A 12184-nucleotide genomic window follows, 5' to 3' on the forward strand; every position below is an offset into this window, starting at 1 on the left:
CTCTTGCATAGTAATTAGAGGAAACAACTTTGGGCTCCCACCACCGGTTATGCAACAGGGCTGGACCCGGCTGCTGTTTGTCGCCGTACGGCCCAATGCCACCAAGCTGGTGCCTCTTTCCAAAAACCCCTCCTTCACCTCAGTCTCCCTCCTGGGGAGCCTCTGTGCAGGCTGCAGGAGGCAGCAAACAGGAACTTCTGCCCCACAGTTGGCTCCCAGGTAAATCCCGTCTGGACCTACTGGGGAAAATCGTAACCCCTCGGTGGAACGATTCAAGTTTCCAAGGCAACTACCCGCTAACCCTATTTTGAACGCTGCCTTGTTCCCATAGAAAGTTGCCCGTTAGTCTCTCAGCAGCTGCTGCAGAGCTCGCCACCTCCAGAGGAGTTAGTTGTCCTCTGCGGAGCTCTTTATTCCCATAATGAGCAGCTGGGGGGGGGTGGCATGTGCAGCTTGGTGCTGCGGGCCCCCAGCCGTGCTCGGGCAGGGCACTGCACAGCACAGGAGATGCTTTGGGGTGAGCTGGGGTGCTTCTGCCTCTGCCTTGCCAGGGAGAAGGAGGTGCGTGGGGCTCCCTGGAGGTGCAGGTTGTTGGGGGTCGTGGTGCAGATGGGGCTGGTACGTTTTTTGGCGAGCTGGAGGGTGACAAGTGAAGAAAAAGGACACGGCGTTTTATTTAATTAGAAAAACCAAACTCCCTAAAAGTAGCCTCCGAAGGGCCTCCGTTGTCATCAGCTTCACAAAGAGCTGTGACAAATGAAAGGAACTGAGCAGAGAAAAGGCTGCTTTCTCTTTGTGTCTCTTTCCCAGCTTCTGTTTGCTTTGCTGTCTCCCTTGCTCCCATTGATCAGGCATGTGGAAACATTCCTCCTCCTGCGCTCCCATTGTGGCCGCCCGGTTGCCAGGCTGCCGTTGGCTTGAATAACTTCACTAAGCCAGGCCTCTCCAAAACCATGCCATCCGGCATGCTGGACGCAGGGCCAGACGCTGCCCTCCCATCCTCCTCCTTCCCTCCCCCAACCAGGCAGGGGTGCAGTGAAAAAATGCCTGAAAGAACAAGGGAGGCAGCACGGAGCTCGGCCAGCATGAGAAAGGGAAGAAGTGCGAGCTCACCCTAGGAAAACAGGCTGCAGGGAGCGGACAATGGCCTGCCTGGGTTGCTGTGTTAAAAGGAAGGAGGGTGGTGCGGTAAGGGCTGTGAGCACAAAGTTTTTGAGCAGAGAAGAGGCACAGAGTCACACTTGAGGCCAATGGATCTGTGGGGAAAACCAGCCAAGTGCACCATTAAGGTGCAGGTGGCAGCTCTGCTGCAGAGCTGTGCTCCCCGGGCTTACCTGGGAGATTACCTTGTTGAAAGCCCTGGTGCTGAAGGTGCTGGACTTGTGCTCAAACCAGCACCAGGAGGTCTTGCACAGCCACTCGCTTCCAACCAAACTCAAGTCTCATCTCATGCAGCTCCATTGCCTATGGTCATTATTATTATCGGTGCAAATCTGGCTTATCATTATTCTTAATGCTATGTTTCTATCAGTGAAATAACAGTAAGCAATTTGTACTTTCTGATGTGCTTATTGATTCAAGGCAGCCAGGGTTCCGTCCACAGCTGGTACAAGCCAGCCCTGGCCCATCAGCTCACAGCATCACTCCCAGTTTAGTCTTTGCCTCACCTAGTTGTGGCTCTGCACTCAGGGTGGGTGGCACAGTGTGACTGTGGGCTGTGCCTGCTGGCACACAGGGGCTCCCCCCAGTGCTGGGTGGCCTCAGGTCTGTCTGCAGGGGTGGCACCGTTGTCCCTGTCCCCAGCAGCACAGGAGATGCTGTAGAGGAGCTGGAGCTGATGCAAACGAGGTTGGGTTTGTTCTGCAGAGACGTTCCAGGTTTGCACTGGGCTTGTACTGGTTTGAAGGGCAGGCACTGCTGAGCTCAGGTGATTAACATAACAATCCTGGGGCTCTGCCTTCATCCTGCGGCTAAAGCCTGGTTTGCTCAATCCAATTTCCAGCCTCTGCCCTTTCTTTAGCAGGCTAATTACGTCGGCAGGACAGTGGAAATGACCTTCTTAAAGCCACAGTGCCCCTTGTCTTCTTACTTGCGTGTCAAAACATAGGAGATGGAACAGTGATATAATTCAGAGAAATAACATGTTTAGGCACAACGGGCAAAGTACTCAACATGCTTCCAGAAGTTTGCAGTGGTAACTTGCATGTTGTTGGTTGATATCAGCCTTGTATGTTTGTAAAGATCCTTCCGAGCAAGGCACAGTGCTGGTGGGGCCTGGAGGTGTGGTGCTGTGATAGTTTAAGAAATGATAAGTATGTGGTCTTACACCAGTAAATGTGTGAAGTGTTACCATCTTGCACAGAAACCTGTGAGGGCGCTGGACTGGAAAGCTTCTGCTGCACTGGTTTCTCTCATTAGTCATCCTAGCCTCGTTCTGTCTCTGTAATACATAGCACCCTGCTTTGTGCTGCTTTCTGCCTCTCCCTGGACTAGCTGGGATGTGGCTTTTGGGCCCTGAATGATTGTTCATGTTCTGAGGTCCAGTCCTACAGCAGCTGCAGCCCTGCATGGGTTGGGGCTGAAGCTGGGGTTGGGAACCTGCCAGGGGCTGCAAACACAAGCAGAAAGCTGCAGTCTGTCTCTGTGTGTGCAAGTTGCAGGAAACCTTTGGTCTATGTGCAAGGTGCTGGAGTGACCAGCCACAGACCAAGGAAAGGTGCTCCCAAAGCCCTTGCATAGGCTTACTTGACTGCTGGAGCAGAAACAGATGATTTCCAAAGGGAATAGGGTACGTTGCTCTGCTAGTGTTCTGATCTCCTTTGTAAAGACTTTTGCTGGATTGGCCTTCATTTTTTATAGCATGAAACTGTCAACAGTCCTACAAGTCCTTCACAAAGGAAGTCAGAGTTTGTTCCTGACCAGTGGCTTGGTGTAAGATGCATCTGTTGTGGTCCTGTTGGAACCGGCAGTGTTCTTTTGTTAAGGCTGAATATTGTCTTTGGGTGATATTGGTTCTTGCAAATAAAGAGTCAGTCTTATAGTTCCAGAAGCTCCTGGGAGATGAAGCTGGACTAACTGCGGGAGCAGCCATAGCTAAACTTCTTCTAGAGCTGAAAGGATGGCTCCTGCTTTGAAAGAAGGGAACATGGTGAGCATCTTGAGGTTTAATGTAACAAAACAGGCTGGGTATAAAATTAGCTGGATAGCTGATATAGATGTGTCAGTCACACTTTGCCCCAAAGCTGCTGCTGATTGCTGAGATACCAGTTCCATCAGGCATTGAGAAGAGGTAGGAAAACAATTTTCAGTTCATGGCAGTCTTAAAGAGACCTGCTGCATACGACAAATTTGATGCTGTAATAACTGACACTGTTTGTGACAGGCAAACGTGCAGCTTGTGTAGTGAAGCACTTCAGAAGTGCCTGCTGTTGCATACCAAGAGCCCGTGGAAATGGTATCTGCTAGGAAAGATGTTGTAAGAGGATCTCTGCTATCAGCAGTGTCTACAAAAAGCCGTACGATGACAGCAAGATGTTGAGCATAATGGAAGATTTAAATAAGTACAAAGGCATTTTTTCCAAAGGCACAACTAGCACTTGGTCTGATTGTGCTCTGAGCTACAAAACAGGGGGCTTCTGGGGGGACAAGGAGATAGTGGGAAAACTGATGGTCCTGGGCTGAAGTATAAACTGAGTGTGTCTGAAAGAGAGGGAAACGATGACAGGAGAGGCTGTTACTAGAAAACTGTTGGGCGGGAGAGCAAATAAATCCAGTGCAACAAGAATAGAACAAATCTTGGGGGCTAACCTGGAGGCGTGACCTTACCCGTCCTTACCATGACAACCTTCTCAGAGGCTTTTTTACTGGGAAGATGATCACAGACGTGTTCTGTCTGTAGTGTAGCATACAGGACTATAGGAAACAACCCAGTGACTTTGGCCTCTACAGAGTGTTGTGGCTTTCTGAGAAGGCAGGAATTACATTTAGAATTACCAACCATTACTGTTGATGAAGAGCAGCTGGGTGCTCCAAGCAGGTTGGGGATTGTTCGGAATGGTGCCGTGGATTAACAAAAACACGCAGGGTGGAAACAAGAAATTAAATCTGTCTGTAACGTGTGCTACCTGGAGTGCGGGTGCGTCTATGGAGAGGAGGCAAATTGAAATGCACAAGAAACATTGCTTAGAGAAAAATTCTATCTCTAATATTATTTGTGGGGCATCTTTTGGTTTGCTTTTCCTGCATAAGCTTTGCAGGGGAGGCTGCCTTGTTGGTGGAAAGTCCTGCTGCTGCTGCAGGGCAGGGCTATTGTGGCTTGGTACTGGTCAAGCAGTGATGGTAAGCAGCGTGGTGAAGTCAGAGTGGACCACGCACCATTTAAAATCAAGGCAATGTGTTGTTAGATCTTCTCAGTGTGTGGATGAGAGCTCTGTGTGGCCGGTGCCAGGCACTGTCACATCCCACTGCTCATGAATGCCTTCACCAGGTGGAGACCCCGTCTGCTGTAAGTTGGAGTTAAGGACCAAATGAGACAGTTGTGTCACTCTTAAGCGATGCTTAGGCTCATGTTTCAGGGAGGGAGTCTGGAAAATGGGATCCTATGACTTTTTCAATGAGTGAATTCACTTGTCTTTTTTTTTCCCCTGAAATACATGAATAACCCACACGTATGTGAGAGCTGCCCCATACCATGGCTGGGTCAGACAGTCTCCTGAGGAGAGGCCGCTATGGGAATGTTGTTTTCAGCATCCCGTAATGTCCTCCAACTGAAGCCTGAGAGCTCCTGTTGGAGTCCATGAAGTAATTAGCTGCAGTGTCCCTGTTTTGAAGGAGATTAATGCCGCAGCTAAGTCTACAACTGGAGACCGTGCAGCCTAATTTTGTAAGCGAGAGTTACAGTAAACAGAGAGCCGTGCTTCCTGAATAGCAGATATTCATGTTCTGTCTGAAATATAGAAGCAGCATTCTTCTGTCAGGTTCTCTAGAAGAAAATGCATTAGAGTTAATGCTTGCAAGCAGCGTGTTTGGTGCGTCATTCACTTACACATCTAAATTCCAACTGTAATAGGTAAAACAAGATTAACTCATTTTCCTATGATGTACTGGGCTGATGGAAATTGTTATACATTTGAGACGACCCCCATCACTCTACGGCAGTCGCTTGTTGGGGTCTGGCTTGCAGGTACCTGCAGTCTCATAAAGCAGGCAGTGTGCCACAGCTCCTACAGGGCTGACTGTGAAATCTCCTTAGCTCCCGATTACTCCCTTTCTCTTTTGCTCACAAGAACCTTGATTCAGCTACTTCTGCAGCAGGCTCCTGGTGACAAAACTTCTGTCTGAACCGTGCTGTGTCTGGCAAAACAAGTGGCAGCTCTTTCGAGGTCCTCCCAGACAGGTTTCTCTTGCTGCTGTCTTTGTGCACACACTCATTCCTGTGCCTATCCCAGGGTTTTCTTCCTTCCTCGCGATGAGTGACTCACAGAGCCAAGATGGAGGATCTCCAGGGGAAGTTTCAAGTGTTCAATAAAAGAAGGAATGCAGGCAGAAAAGAAAGCCATGACTCAAATGGCATCATTCTCTTTCCTTCATCCCTTGGAGGTTCTCTTGCCTTCCCTGCCTGTGTGTGACCTCCCTCCTCTCCCAACCAGCCTTTCTTTTTTCAGCCTTCATCCTGCCCCTCACCCTCCTCCTCGCTCATTGATCTCCCTTTAGGCTTTATTAGTGACTCCCCCTCCCACCCTTTCTCTCCTTCAGTTTTTCTGATTCTCTAGCATAAGACAATTGAATGGGGCCAGACTCCTGAGCTGAAGCTGGGGGTGTGGGGTGAGAGGGAAGAGGCGTTAAGATTTAATGATATTGCCTCTTTAAGGAATCCCTAATTCCTAACACCCGTCTCCTCCCCCACCTGAGAACCAATTAAAACTCAATGAATTCAAGTGGAGGCTTTTGTGCATCACATGTGCTTGACTAACAAAGCTTTCTCCATGCTGGAATAAAAGCTTCTATTCAGCAGCCGGTTTGTTCTAATTCAAATCACTTCCACTCCAGCATCCTCTCCCTCCTTGCTGCTCCTGAGTTTCCCAGGCCAGACTGGGCTGCTGCCTGCACACCCTGCCCAGAGCTCCACGCTGCACCTTGCAGAGCCCTGCCTCGGTGGCAGAGGGCATGAGGTGACTTCTCCGTGGTTAACCAGGCACCCTGCAGTGCTCGTGGCCCCATCCCTGGGAGCCTGGTGGGCTGTAGGGTGAGCCAGCATTGTGCACTGCTGCACAGTGGGAGCTGCTTCTAAAGGGAACTCTTCCCTGCCCTTGGGAAGCACCGCATTTGTGCAGTGCTCTGTGTGTGGACAGGAAACTTCCTTGGCTATAGACAGAGTTCAGCCTTCCTTGACACCAGTGAAAGCTCTCTCCTTTCTTCTTTGCTACAGGGGTTATGTGGATATGGTGACACCTGAAGTGAGAGGGGAGTCTGAAAGCACGTGCAGTCTAAGAGAGTCTGAGTAGTTTCTACTTGCACTTTCATCAGTTTCAGTCTATAAATTGCACTACCTGGGAACCTGAGGATAATTTTCATCCTCTAGAAGGCCTTGAAAATAAAAAGGGGGCTTGAACAAGGTTGCCTGGGAGATAACACACATTTCATGCTATTCAACAGTTTTAAAACCTCACTTGAAAACTTGGCAACTGCAGACCTGTTTTTGGGGTGATTTTATGTGGGGAGGCTATTACCTGTCCAGATGTTAGTCAGGTGATCTTCACAATGTAAAACGTTGTTCAGAGCTTCTGCCTGTCCTTACTGATCACAGGGCTGTGTTAGCTGAGCTGTTCACAAAGTGATACAAATGGCATTAACTGGGCTATCTATTCTGTGTTCCTGCAGTCTTCTATTTGTAGAGACGTTTAGGTCTTTTTTTTTTCTTGTGAGAAATCTCTGGTAGGAGCAGGTTGAATGCTTTGCTCTAAAGGCAATGAGGTTTTTACTCCCCCTAATCTCTCCTGGGAGCCAGCTCCAGCACTGAGGGCCAGCTGCCAAGAAAGCTATCTGCTCTGCTCCAGAGCCTTGCGCAACGCAGCAGTTGCAGTTGCATTGCTCCTGCAAATCGTGTCTTTGTCGGGGAGTCATGAAGAAGAGGTCTCTAGGGTAGCTGGGACCTGTCCCACAAAGAGTTCTGGCAATTCAATTGGGCTCTTGGAAGCTGTGTTGGTATTTACAGAGGAATCAATAGTGAGAGCAGAGATCGAGTTTATGCGTAGCTGGGGAGCTGTGGTATTTGGCAAGTGGGATATTGCATTTTGAACTCATCTGAAAGTCTGCAGGGCTGGTAATTCTTTCAACTGCAATGCTTTGCAGCTGTCGAGCATGGCAGTGAACAAGCATTAACACATATCAGGGCGTGCTGCTGTCTTGTAGTCAACTTTTATCAGAGAGAGACTTGAGCATCACTGTTTGAACATCCCTTAGCTGTCCTGCTTCTCTCCATAGCTGTGGTCTCTCATGTTTGATCTCCAGCCCCAGTGGTGGTCAGCATATGGAACTGAAGATATACCAGTGTTCCCAAGGAGCGTATTTTGTTCTTCTCTTCTCTCCATGTTTTCCTGATTTGGACACTGTACCCCACTGTCAAAACATTTTACTTCTCAGTAAACTGACTTTTTTTTTGTTTTAATCTAGGTTTTTTTTTCTCTTGTAAGTGCAAGCCGACCTCTTGTCAGAGTGATGTGCAAAGTTTGTGCTCAGGGTGGGCTTCCTTTGGCAAACACAGTCCTATGTCCACATAAATGTAGTCTGAAGTGCTTTGGTCTTTCAGACTAACCCACGAATGGTAAAGAACAGCTCTTTACATGGCAAGCCAATTTCGGGCAGTGCTTTGTGGTGTCATGACAGTATAATCTCTGTCCGTGAATGTGGTGAGGGGGAAGAAGATCAGATCCAAATGTGTTGATTTGAGAAAGTATTTCATTCCCTGTGAGTTAGAGTGCTTAAAGTCAAAAAGCATTTTCCTGCGCAGCTTGTAGGTTATTTTCTGCAGCATGTTCTCTCTGAAGAGCTCAAAGCAGTTCTTGAGGTAGGGAAGAAAAATCCCAGATTTCAAGTAAAGAAACTGAATTTCTTGCCCCCAGATCACTTAGCTAACCTGTGAGAAGAGGCAGGAGCAGCAAGAGCACTTCATGAGCTGTACTGAGATCAGACCTCTTTCTCAAGCCTCTTACTATGTGCAGATGTGCAGTATACTCTCTAAGGTAAGAGGCTGACGGTGCTGTTGTGCCAGACTGGGGACTGGCACAGCCTAGTTGGTCCCTAGATGCTTTTGTAATAAACATGCTTAACTGAAGGGAACAGGAGGCGTGAGCTGATGGGCAGAACAGCCCCTTCCTTAGTGATGCAGTTCAGCAAGGCCTCCTTGTGCTCTACACTGACCTTCGTCTCTGGGGCTCTGCACTTCGTTCCTGTTTCTTGTTAATGAAGCGAGTTTGATGGTCTCAGACCCTTCCTTGCTAGTAAATGGTTTCTACTTCAAAACAAAGTGTGGTTAGTTGGGCAGGAGAGTCCCTGCTCTGACCTAAAACTAAATTACAGCTGACCCTGAGACACTGAGGCCCCTCCAGGTCAGGGACAAGGGCATTGTCAGGACACTGAGAGCTTGCACTGTAATTAGCAGCAAAGGTATCAAATACCTCTGTTTCCAGCATTCCTGCCCTTAAAGCAACACAAGCATCAAATCCAAAAAATTCTCCTATTGCAGCTTCACTGGAAAAAAAAAAAAGAAAAAAAAAGAACAACAAAAAAAGAATGATAAAAAAGTAAGGCTGAACCAACCTCCATTGATTTGCTCTTTCTCTGTTCTGCAGTAAATCTCCCTGTCTTGAGCCGGGTCCCGCAGCCCCCAGCATCTGGGAATGAATTTACCAGACCTTGCATTTCTTGCAAGGCTCCAGAATGGCCAACAAACGTGAGCACGTTTTGTCTGCCTTGCAGGGCTGTGTAAGAGGAGCTTTCCCACTTGAAGTTTGCTTGGCTCTAGAGCTGCTTTCCCAGCACATGTCTCTTCTGTCCCCAGTTTTCTCTGAACACCAGCAAGGATTATTTTAGGTTCACTCTCTAAATGTGTTTTGGTTTAAATACTCTTTATAAGATGTAACAGGAATATGATAACTTTTGAGGTAGGAAAATATTTGTGCTAGCTTTCCTGGTGTCTAGCAGCGTGCTGCTGAGCAGAGAGCAGGGTGCTGCTGCAGCTGAGAACATGAGGTATGGATTATTGGAGTGTCATGCTTTCTACCTCAACAAGTTTGCCACTACGTATGAGGGCATCCAGACTGTGGGCATGCACCTTGGGATGCTGCATTGTGCAGGAATGTGAGCCCATGGCTCCCACAGGCCTTGTGTGGAAGTAACAATGTTTACTGCACCTCCAGCCTCTGGACTAAAATGTTCAGAAACAACAGGGAGTTTTGGAAAAAACAAAATCAACCTTTTACTGCCTCACTGTTTCCATCCCTCTCAAGTAAGCAGCTTCCAAACCCCATGGGTGTCTGAAGGAGTGAACTGGGTGATCTCCAGAGGGGTAATGCTGGAGCAGGGCAGGACACACTGAACAGGGCTTCCAAAAACACCCATGTAATCAGATTACAAGTCCAGTGAGTCAAGATTTCACAAGCCTGAGTATGATCTCGCTATTTCCAGTGTAACTCATGAGATTCCTCTCTTCTGAAGCCTCTAGAGCTGCCCTGGTCATTCCTGCAAGCAGGGGTGCAAGGGTCTGTTATCTGATCCATCTGGAACACCATCAGTGGATCACAGAGGGTGAGTTGGGAGGGACCTTGAAGGGCTGCCTTCACAGGGATGCCTACAGGTGAGCTTGGATGCCTCCAAGGAGTTTAAATAAATAAATAAATTGCAAACATTAAGTTACTTTTTTTTTTTTTTTTTCTGTGACCCTTAAGATTTGATGCTGGAGTGCTGCGTTTCAATACGTGTATCTGACAAACCGAATTGTAGAGGTTACAGTTTCATTCCTATTTCTAGTGAAGGGTGGCTCCCTATTATATATTGCTTAACTCCATTGTGAGAGTGCTTTCCTGCTGCTCTTCTGCATCCCCCCATTTTTGGCAGTGTCTCCATGTTGCTCACATCCCAGCTCTGTGCTGAGCAATGTCCTGGGTGGCTGTTTGGGTCCCTCATGGTTGTGGTGGTTTGGCCTCCTACCAGCTGGGTGCCCTGAGCTGGCAAATCGCTGCTTGTTCTGGAGGGGAGAAGGCTCGGTGCCTCAGTTTCCTTCAGCTCATGGGTTGCCTGGGTGTGGGGTGGGTGGTGGAGGTCTGTGTGCAGCTGAAAAAGAAAACGGCATGAGGACCTGAATGCAACAAAATCAGCCTTGAGGGAAATCCGGAGCAGGCAAAGGCGTGAAAAGATAAATGCTTAAAGGCTGTGAAAATTGAGCAGAAGATACAAGGGCAAGAACAGACAAGTAGCAGCAGGAGCAAAGTATTTCCCACTAGGTTATGAGTGATGCGGAATCAGAGCTTGTCTTCAGTTAGAGGTCAGCTCACTGGTCTGTGGGCAGGGAGGGATCACCGTGTGTTCAGACCAAGGAATGGATTTTGAGCTGCTTTCAGTTCTAAACATAATTGAAACGTGGCTGAGGTTGCTGTGACTGGAGATTCAGGCAGCAGCCCCCTTGTTTCATGTTCCCTGAGCGGCTCAGCAGCCTCTAAGCCTGGAAGAAGATGGAGTGCCCCGGGGAACAAGTCAAACCCTCCTTCTCTGGAAGATATCACTCCTGGCCCCAGAGTGACTGTGCTGAGTGCACTACTTTGGAAAGCCAGAGGTTCTCCTGTGTGCTGCACCCACTGGGTGAGCTGGAGCCCTGCTTGGTGAGGTGATGGTTGAATATTCTTCAGCAGCAGATAGGAGAATAACCATGGAGGTCTCCAGGTGCACCTGGACCTTGTAGTCTGGCTCAGCAGAGACAGCTCAGTCAGGAGCAGTATGCACCAAGCAGATAAGCTGCTTCTGCAGGCTGAAGATGGAGCTTTGCCTGGGAAGACGCCGTTGTCCATCTTGATTAGGACATGATGCCTGATGTAAGTCACGTGACAAGCACAAACAAAATACCTTGACAAAACCTTGAGGAACCAGGGCAGGCTGAGCTGCTTAAGGAGATTTACAGGGTGTATTTCTGTCCTGTGCACTCGCCTTGGGCTGAACCTTTCCTTTCTCGGGAGCTCCAGCACATACCTTGGTGCTTGAAGAAGCTTTTTCCTGTTCATTCCTCAAATGATCTGTAAACCTTCCCGATTTTGTGCTCTTGTGTTTAACAGTGTGGTCCTGGTTGCTTTACACCACCAAGCGTCCTGCAAGCATCTCGGCTGGGGATCCAGCTGTCCTTGCTGCAGCCCTATCCTCCCCTTGCTCCCCTTTTCCCCAGGACTCACTGTGTCTAAGGTGGATTTTAGAGGTTCTTGGCCTAACAAGGTGAAGAAATAATAGAAACTGAGTATTGAAAGCACTGCTGAGGAGCCACCTCTTAGCCACAGGCAAGGGCAAAGTATAACCTGACCGGCAAACCAATGCTGCTTAATCTGTTCTTAACAATCTTCATGGATGGGGATTCCTCAGTGCTCCCAGCTGGCCTCTCCCACCTTCAGCCCTCCCCACAGTTGCTGAGTTTCTCAGAACATCTAACCTCGATGTCCCTCTCTGTCAGCTGAACTCATTGTCCTGTCCTGGATGAGCACAAGGACCAGTTCAGTCAATGTCCTTTGTGGAGCGGTCTGACAGATCTGGTGGGTTTCTGTCGCACGTGTCCTCACTTCTTTTCTCTGACAGGGGGAGATGGATTCTTCTGTGTCACCACCCCACCGTGAGCTTCCTGCTGAAGAAGGGAAGAGCAAAGCCCTACACTTTAGTTTCAGTAGCTGCTCTCCCTGGCTGTGCCCACTGTCCCCCCAGCCCGGTACCCAGTGGCTGAGCAGTTCCCTTAGAGGTGGCTGCAGTGGCTGCCTGTGCATGGGGTGGTTTTACCCTCGGCCTTCCCAGGGCTCAGCATCACATCCTCAGCACACAGGAGTGTGACCAGAAGCTGCTGCCAGAGCCTGGTGTTGCCCCCAGGCTGCCTAGAGCTGCACTTAATATCTTCCAGGTTTGCTTGTTTAGCATCAGAATATGAATAGGCCACGAGCGA

This window comes from Coturnix japonica, chromosome 9, assembly GCF_054131305.1.
Source record: "Coturnix japonica strain WE chromosome 9, WE-NBRP24, whole genome shotgun sequence".
NCBI lineage: Eukaryota > Metazoa > Chordata > Aves > Galliformes > Phasianidae > Coturnix > Coturnix japonica.